Source organism: Uranotaenia lowii, chromosome 1 (genome assembly GCF_029784155.1).
Source record: "Uranotaenia lowii strain MFRU-FL chromosome 1, ASM2978415v1, whole genome shotgun sequence".
NCBI lineage: Eukaryota > Metazoa > Arthropoda > Insecta > Diptera > Culicidae > Uranotaenia > Uranotaenia lowii.
This window is the reverse complement of record NC_073691.1, coordinates 169,044,886-169,054,116: the sequence shown is the minus strand read 5'-3', so window position 1 is coordinate 169,054,116 and position 9,231 is coordinate 169,044,886.

Here is a 9,231-nt window from a genome sequence, read left to right as displayed (position 1 = left end):
AGGGAAATTTGAGCATCAATTGACCTTAAAGCGTTTAAATTAAAATCACGAGGAGACTCAAACTGTTGGGCTAATTTTTGAGCTTTTTCTGCATTCGTTCAAAGAAGTTTATCTCCATCTTTCAAAGTAGGAATTGGCTTCTGGGGCTTTTTCAGAATTGTAGTCAATTTCCAAAATGGCTTTGAGTAGGGTTTTATTTCCTCTACTGCTTTTGCAAAATTTGCATTAGAAATAAAATTTAATTTTAAATTTGAATTAAAACGAAATTTAAACGACGTTGATCTCTTTTTGAAGGTCGCAATAAATAAATTTCAAATAAGGATCCCTAGTTCGTTGATATTGGCGTCGACGAATATTTTTCAGTCGTATCAAAAACTGAAGATCATCATCGATCAAAGGTTGATTATATTTATTTTTTACTTTAGGTATTGAACCGGCTTTAGCATTGACTATTGAAGTTGTCAAATTTTCTACAGCCAAATCAATATCTTCAATTGAATTCAGTGGAACGTTTACATCCAAATTACGTTCAATAAAATTCCTATAACGCTCCCAGTCAGCTTTTTAAAAGTTAAAAGTTGATTTTGAAGGGTTTTCAATGGAACTTTGGGATAAAGAAAAAGTTACTGGAAGGTGGTCTGAATCGAGGTCCGCATGAGTAACTAATTGACTACAATGCTCGCCTAAATCCGTTAGAACCAAATCAATTGTGGAAGGATTTCTAATCGAAGTGAAACAAGTATGCCCATTAGGATATTTAACAGTATAATAACTTGCAGCGCAGTCATTAATGAGGGAATCGTAAAGTCATAATAATTTTGTTAGCATAACTAAAAGAAGTTCGGAAAGCTTCAAACATTGAATTTGCTTTCAACATAAGTTGCATCATTTCCATTAAATTTTTATGCAAAAAATTAAATTTTTCCTCAGTAATCTCACCCAAATCAACAAAACTGTTAGGATCAGAGAATGAAGGAGAAGAACTGGTATTTGAATTTCTGGGACTTTCCCAAGCCTTCGCATGTACGTTGAGACTTGGTTTTTTCCCATTAGTTATACCCGCAGCAGGAAACCCATTTTCATCCACCTCTGAAAACGTTAAACATCAAGTCTATGGCGCTGAATCAGCACAGGTAACATTAAAATCACTTCGAGTATACCAGGACGTGATTTTACAGTAGGCCGAGGCTGACCGCGAACCGACATATTGTTTGCCGGCTTGATGTGTGAAGACGAAAAAAAGGAAGGAGGAGAAGAAAATTTTCTGACGACTTTGGGATTTTTCCTTGAAGCAATAAGTTTTGCCCTGACGAGACAGTCTTTGGAATTGAAGGAATTACCTGCGCAATTCCCACACTTGAAAAATTCTGTTTGTGGTTTATCACCACCAAAATGGCATTTAGATTTTTCATGATCGAATGAGCCGCAAAGCATGCATCTGGCATTCATTCTACAATTTTTAATGCTGTGACAAAAAGCTTGACATTGACGACATTGCGTAATATTTGGTAGAAAATTGATAGAAGATTTTCGAAAAAGTTCAAATTTGACTCGACAATGAAATATAAGACAAGCCTTCTCAAAAATTTGCAAATTATTAACCTGATCCTTTTTAAAATGGATCAAATAAAGCTCAGTAGTAAAACCAACACTACTGGTATTATTCGTGTTTGTTCTTTTCCTCATTTGAATTACTTGAATCGAAGAAAAACCTAACAAAGAATTTAATTCGGTAGTGATTTATCCGGGGTCTGGTCGCCGGTGAGACCACGAAGTACAACTTTGAAAGGACGATCACTTTTAGTGTCGTAAGTAAAAAATTGATGTTTTTTTATTATTTAATTAATCTAATTTTTTTGAAAATCATCAAAAGATTCCGCCAATAAACGAGCAGTTCCCCATCGACCGATCTGTAAAGAAATCTTCACATCCTTGACGAAAGTGACGATTACTTTCTGAAAGGCATTGAAGTCAGCAATCGGGACTGTAATTGATGGAACCTTTTCATTTTTAAGAGTATGAGATGAAGGTTTCTTAGTACTCTTATCAGAATTAAATATGAAGGGCATCGAACGAACTGGAAATTTCAACTTTTTTTGCCGTTCGACCTGAATTAGGTTCGGCAATCCGTTTTCTTCCGGCTCTTGAGCCGGCCGATGACTTCCTTATGCTGGAAAGAAAAGAGAAAATATTAATAGAAGAAAATGAAAATAATTTTAGCACTGAAAAGTGCTGATACAAAACAGGTAAGAAAAAAATAAATAATATAAAATGTTCCTTCAGGTACACATCAACAATCCGATGCTCCCGCGTACGTGTTGACGGCTAAATGGTAGGGGAAAAGTTCATATAACGCCCCATGTGGCTAATACGCGCCACCCGTGTTTTGAAGATTCTGAAACATTTCAAGCCTGCAAAATATTACCAATTTGTTTTAAATGCTGCACTCAAAAAAAAAAAAAGTATGCCATAAGATTCTCTTATGAAGTGGCGCCATAAGAGAAATCATTGAAATTCATAAGATTGTCTTATGACGCGAATGAACTCTTCAGATGAACACCTTCTCCAATGAGCTTTTGTTGTTTTTCATAAGAGAGTCTCAAAAAAACATTGTTGATTGCCCCCACTCAAATTTGCAAAATTTAAAATTAGTTCAAAGACTTCCACGAAAATGTTCAAGTAAATATGGTAATCAAAACACAAATCTTTAAAACCAAAATCTTCTAATGGAATTTTAGTAAACTAACTTAACAATCATTAATTGATGTTTATTTTTCTACATAAAAATTCTGTATTGTGAATCGGTTGAATAAAAATCATGAAAATCAGTTTCACACTCAATAACTAAATACCATCTAGACCTTTCTAAAGCTAAATTTTTCTTCATGGTTGCACGTTTTAGCTTCAAGATGACATTGCATTCATTAATAAAATAAGAAAAAAAAACATAATCTTCTAAGGAACAAAAAACTTCATAACATAGTGAAATAGAAACCTAACATAAAATCAAAATTAAATTAAAATTCATTTTCGTTGAAATACGTGTTTTCTTTGAAATTTCAGCCATTCTCATAAAATTTATTGATACAATCAGTTTTGCGACGTCACAAAAAAAATCCAATATGGCTCTCCGCACTACCTTATTTAAATATTCCTTGGAATTCCATATTGTTGCTTTTTGAGTCAGTAAGTACTTACCAGTAATACCTGAATATTTCTCAACAAACCAGTGAAACACGCGAAGAACCGTTTTGGCGTTTGTTTTGACAACGACACATGACGGCATAATTATTTTACAATTTGGTTGGACGGTTTTACTGAACAGTTAATGACAATCCGATTTGTTTACATATGTCTAGAGGAACTTCGATAAGTGCGGTAAAATCGATCCACAAAGTTCGATTGAAAATCTACATCAAAATCCATTACCGATTTCATCCAAATTACAGAACTGATACGGTAAAGCTATGATTTTCAAATTTGTTGCATTTGAGCCATTTGCTACTATTTCATAAAAAAAATCCTTTTCCATGTGAAAGAGCGTGAAAACTATGCATAAAAATGATCTCTTTGAATTGTTCATTGAAGAGTTCATATTCCGTATAGTTTATTTGAATTTAAACGAATATGAAAAATAAAAAAAAGACTTTGTGATTTAAAGGCGTATGTCGGATATGGCATCTTAGAAAGAAACCTTAGGTATATTTGTCCGATTTTCCAATGAATAACATTATGAGTGAAAAACTAGAAATGAAAGTTGCAAAGTGGTCAGAAATATGTACCTGGTCCAAAATCTGTCTGTTACACTAAATTTGAAATCTCGTATTCCATTTTTTGATCGGACAAAGTTCTACCCCGGAACGTATTTTTCTACACATAGCACCTAAAAGAAGAACAAATTAGAACTTTCTAACAACCCTGCTGCCTATTGAACTAAATAAGGAACCACTTGCTTTGGTCATAGAAGTAAGGTGTAGGGCAGTGACGTATTATCGTGAGTCGGACACAGGCTATTAAACTGGAGGCAAACGGTTCACATTTCAGCTGGTGTCCCTTCTGATATTCCAAAAGTTTTTGTTTCAATTCAATGCAAACTTCCCAAACTTGCATGCTAATTTCCTTGGCAGTTGGCTCCATGTGTCTTATGTATTCTTTGATTTTGTTCGAATTAATACTCCGATTAACCATAACTCCTATTTCTGCCAGGTAACATTCATCCATGCACTGTTCGAAATATTTATTTTTTATTTTTTTAAGAAATTTGATTGAAAATGCGACTTACGGCCAAGAAACTTCCCATTTCTCTCTCAGGGCTTTCTCGTCTGCTACTTTTCCGCATTTGTGCAATGGTTTCTTAGGAAATGCAGACGGAACGGAACAGCGTTTTGAAAATTCATTAGCCTAAAACAAAAAAAATATTCCTTCAACGTAATGCATAACGCACTTGAAACATTTCCCACATGGTAGTTAATGTCAAAGCACTCTTCGGCATAAGTCAGAACTACGAATGTTAAAAAAGACAAAACAAGTTTGGAAATCATTATTAGAAACTTGAAACAGGCACTTTCCCATATACAGATGCGGACCAACTGCTTTAAATTCACAAAGCTCTGCTAAATTCGCAAAAACTACCTGTTACCCGATTCAGCTGAAAACGGTATTATCCGTAAAGTGTGAACTATCAGCTTATCGGCAGTAGATTATCCCATCTCGCAAAACGTTAAAGTGTAATACTTTGTATTGTATGATGGTTTTAGGTGATTCATATTACCGACTTCAAATGGAAATAATACTGAGTTCGACTCACGAATTAAAATGTCACATTCGTTTCAACTCCTGAGTGATCCTTTGTTATTTTTTTCCGAGAATTCAAACGTTACTCTAAAGAATTGATCAAAGAAGACTTGATCCTTTAATCAGGGTGCCCTAATTGTCTAAAATATTAAAGGAAAGTTTTAATATAAAATTTCCATTTACATTTTTTATTATTTTAGTTTTCGATTCACAGTTTAAGTGTCAAGCAAAAAGAATTCTAAGAGTTTATCTACTACCCTTCATTGATTGCATATTTAAAGGCGCATTTTTCAAATTTTCTCATAAAAGAACTTTTTGAGTTCTTTTATCAGGAAGTCATTCGATAAATATAGGTCTATGAAGATTCATTAAAAATTACTTGCACGGCAATGATGAAAATCGTTTTAAAAGAAAAAAAAATTGTTTTGACTTGACGGACCAAGTTAACCCACAACATACAGAGTTAACTATTGCTTCGAAAAAATGACATTAAAAAGTTCATATTATACTCTTACGATTGACATTTTAGTTAAAAAATTAAATTTTATTTATTTTTGTGTTAGAAACATTTTAAAATGTTAAAAAAACATCCTTAAGTCACATTTTTTTAGATTTTTAAAACAAAGTGCAATTACTAAAAAAAAATTATTATATATATTTTTTTTAAGACATCAGGTACATTGTTTTGTTCTTTTTGGCAATTTTTTCTAGAACATTTGTTCTATGTAAGACATCCCAGTTTCGAGATATAGCTGAGGAATCAAGCATCCCCAGGGATTAAGTATCCTCATTATCCATTCAAGTTCACGATTTTTTTTTCAAAATTTTATGAACGAGTGTAATTAAAATGAGTATTCGTTGAATAATTTTTTAAAACAAACGAACCGTAAAACTCAAAATTATGGAATTCTTCTTTTAAAATTGTTTTTCATTTCTAAATTATTTTATTTATGCAATAAAAGTGCATCCGATAAAAACTTATATCACACCGGTGAGGAGTGCGTGTTTATGCCGATTCCTTAATTTAGAGTTGTGCTTAAACTGTTGTACCTGAAACCGAATTTTAAAACAGTAGCGGTGCAGTCGCTCTAATGGCGCATCTGAAGAATTTGCACTTAAAAAACTCTTCACATGAACGCTACGTGAAAATGTACATGGATTTTTGCCACCACGAAAATCACCATGAGCTCGCACAGCAAGCAGAATTCACGTAATTTTCATATGAGTTGTATTTAAAAAGGGATTCGTTCTGCTACATGCAATTCACGTAGATTTGATTTAAATACACAGGATGCACTTTTTTTTCTAATATAATATCAATGAAGGGCAAACACGAAATAATTGCGACACATTCAACAAGGCATAACTTTTTTCTATTGGGTACAAATCAACCAAATTTAGCATACTTTCTCATTGATGTGTATTGTTTACATGCTTTCAAACTCGTAGTCGTGTTTTTCGATTCAACGAAAATGGAGGTCAACCAACGCGAGTCGAGAGCAAATTCTTTCCAAACACCTGGAATTTTCCAGTTGGGAAAATGTTGAACATTCACCATTTAACCGTCTCCAGAGTGTTGAAGCGGTTTCAGGAGTTGACGTTGGACCACGGAAGAAACCCGGGACCGGAGAACAAAACGATGAAGGGAAAGGTGGAGCGGATGATTAAAGCAAATCCCAACGTCTCAAGCCTATTTGGCTAAAAAGATCGGCATGTCGAGTGCTACGTCCAGAATGCAAAGAAGAGAGCTAGACTACATCATACAAGGTACAGAACTTCAGAAACCACGATGAGCGGCATCAATAGACGTCTAAAGTTTGGGCACGGAAGCTCTACGAGAAGATGCTAAAAAAATATGGCTGCTGTGTGATGGACGACGAAACGTATATAAAAGCCGATTTTAAGCAAATTCCGGAGTTAGAATTTTTCACCAGCAAGAGCAAGTTCGATGTGGACGACAAATTTAAGAAGATGAAAATGTCGAAGTTCGCCTCCAAATATCTCGTTTGGCCATGCCACTATTCTAAAAGAGTCCCGGAGTGGTATGAGGCCAATTCTGTCCATTTTGTTCCAAAGGACATGAACCCGCCAAACTGTCCGGAGCTACGCCTGGTGGAGCAGTACTGGGCAATAAGGCTGGAACAAATATCAATTTCTTCTTTTGTCACCCCCTCCCCCCCCCCCCCCCTTCGAAATATCCAAAATCCCGAAGGGGGAAATAAATAAAGTTTGAAAAATTTTTGGTAAATTTCAAATAAAAATTCAAATATCCGAAAGATTACAAGACTAAGAACCAAATTTTGGAAAATGGAAATGAATTCACATTTTGTATTCTTGACTTTATTGAATTTTTCGATAAAAAAAAATTCATGATTTATAAGTTTTATGCAATAATATAGTATGCAATTTAGTGTCATACAAGCTTTCGTGCAATTTATTCCAATTTATTTGTTTTTCGCATTATTTTTTATTGCCCCCCCCCCCCCCCCCCCTCGCGATAATCCAACTCCGAGTGACTGGGCTGGGTGAATGGCTTGGATTTTGTACAAGCAGCACCATACACCATGTCACAGAGGGTGGTTTGTACAAAATATTTCGATCCCGACCGATTTTATTCAAACCGTTTGTGCGCTCATTCAAGCAGTGCCATACACCATGCAAATCGTATTCAAAGCGCCAGAATTTCATCGAATTTCATCGCATTTGCTCAAATATGATGTAGTTTATGGTAAAGCCCTAAAATAAAAGTGCGGCAGACTGAATTTCTCACCGATTTGGCAGCACTGAAAAAGCTTCTATACACTGCCAATAACGTAAACGTTCGCATGACTTCTTGATGATGTGCAGATGTGTTGCAGATTGTGAAGTTGATTTTCGTTTTATGAATATTATTTAATTTGCTCTCCGTTGTGTCAATTATTAAAATAAAAATGAAGTGCTTCTTTTCGTTTTGCTCCAATGAATTTTCTCTGTATTCTTGATTAATTTCAATTAAATAATTGAAAGTCATTTTCACACAAATTACAATACCTCCCACGAATTTGAAAAGGTAAAAATGGTTATATGCTCGATTGGAACGACTTTTGACAGTTCGATTGGAACTCCGCGGTGACAGTCTGCCGCACTTTTATTTTAAGGCTTTAGTTTATGGCCCGCTTTTGCCAATATTTACCACACACGCTTATTCTAATATAACCATTTTTGGTTCAAAAATAACCACGTTTAACCATTTTCATTATGCTACTTTATGACTTCTCTTTGAGAATCCATAAAATGACTTCTCGGTTAGAAGTTAAAATATGGTACGGAAAAATATCATAGCAAGAAGATAATGACATTTTAACTGAATTTTCGAGAGGAATTTTGTGCAATTTGTGAAATTAATGAAGAGTGTCGATAGAATTAAGAAAATTGTGAGTTTTTAGAATTTTCATTTTACTTATTGAACGTTATACTAATCAACTACGGTCCATTTGAACGTTTTGATTGTCTTTTTTTTGATATTTGAAAAAGAATGAGGATTGCATCGTAGATATTAGCAAACACCATCAACAGCCGAAGTAGCAGAAGTTAAATTCACTCACGACAGCTATCAACTTCAAGGCTCTTCAACGTCCAGAACTAGCCCGAATACATCGATCAGTGAAAGGAAGAATAATGAAAAAAAAAATTAAAATATATTATTTTCATGAATAAAAATAATTTGAGACAATAAACGTATAATAAACGTATAAAAATGCAAAACATTTCTTTGAAAACTCACTTCCCTACTTCCATCTTAAACCTGGTTTAAACTTCCCTTGAAACTGAACGTGAATATTTTTTTGTCAACAACTCAAAAAGCGCGTCACAAGTCACAACTAGTGTTTGTAACATAGTGGAATCGAAGTAGAATGGTTGAAAGATGAAAATCCAAATGGTCTTGTTGTTCAAAATCATCTAGAACTGGGGTGAAATTATTTATTTATTTATTTATTTATTATCTTGATATCATCTGACAAAGGTGGGTGTCTGAATGAATAAAACTTAAATCTAGGTTTACATAAATCATTTGCTAGTTTCTTAATCGTTCACTCATGCTATGCTCAATCCGTTGTTTGAAAGTTGCAATGGACACATTAAAATCGAATAGGGTATAATAACGGAGGAAGCATATTTTTGCGGAACGAAGGGGGTCGTTACTGCCATAGCGCGTACTTCTTGGTTCCAATGAGAGCCAGTCTCGATCACGAAGCGTTCGTTCTGGAGCATGAATGTTACAACGGGAAAGCAGCCAACAGCAATCAATTTCATTTCTCAAGATCTTTGCCACGAACAGTGATCGACCAATGGAATGACGATCCGCCAGCGTATGGAGTCCAAGCAGAGCACATCGTTGTGGATAAGGCGGTAGATTTAACGGGTTTTCCCAAGGTAGTTCGCGGAGAGCATACCGCA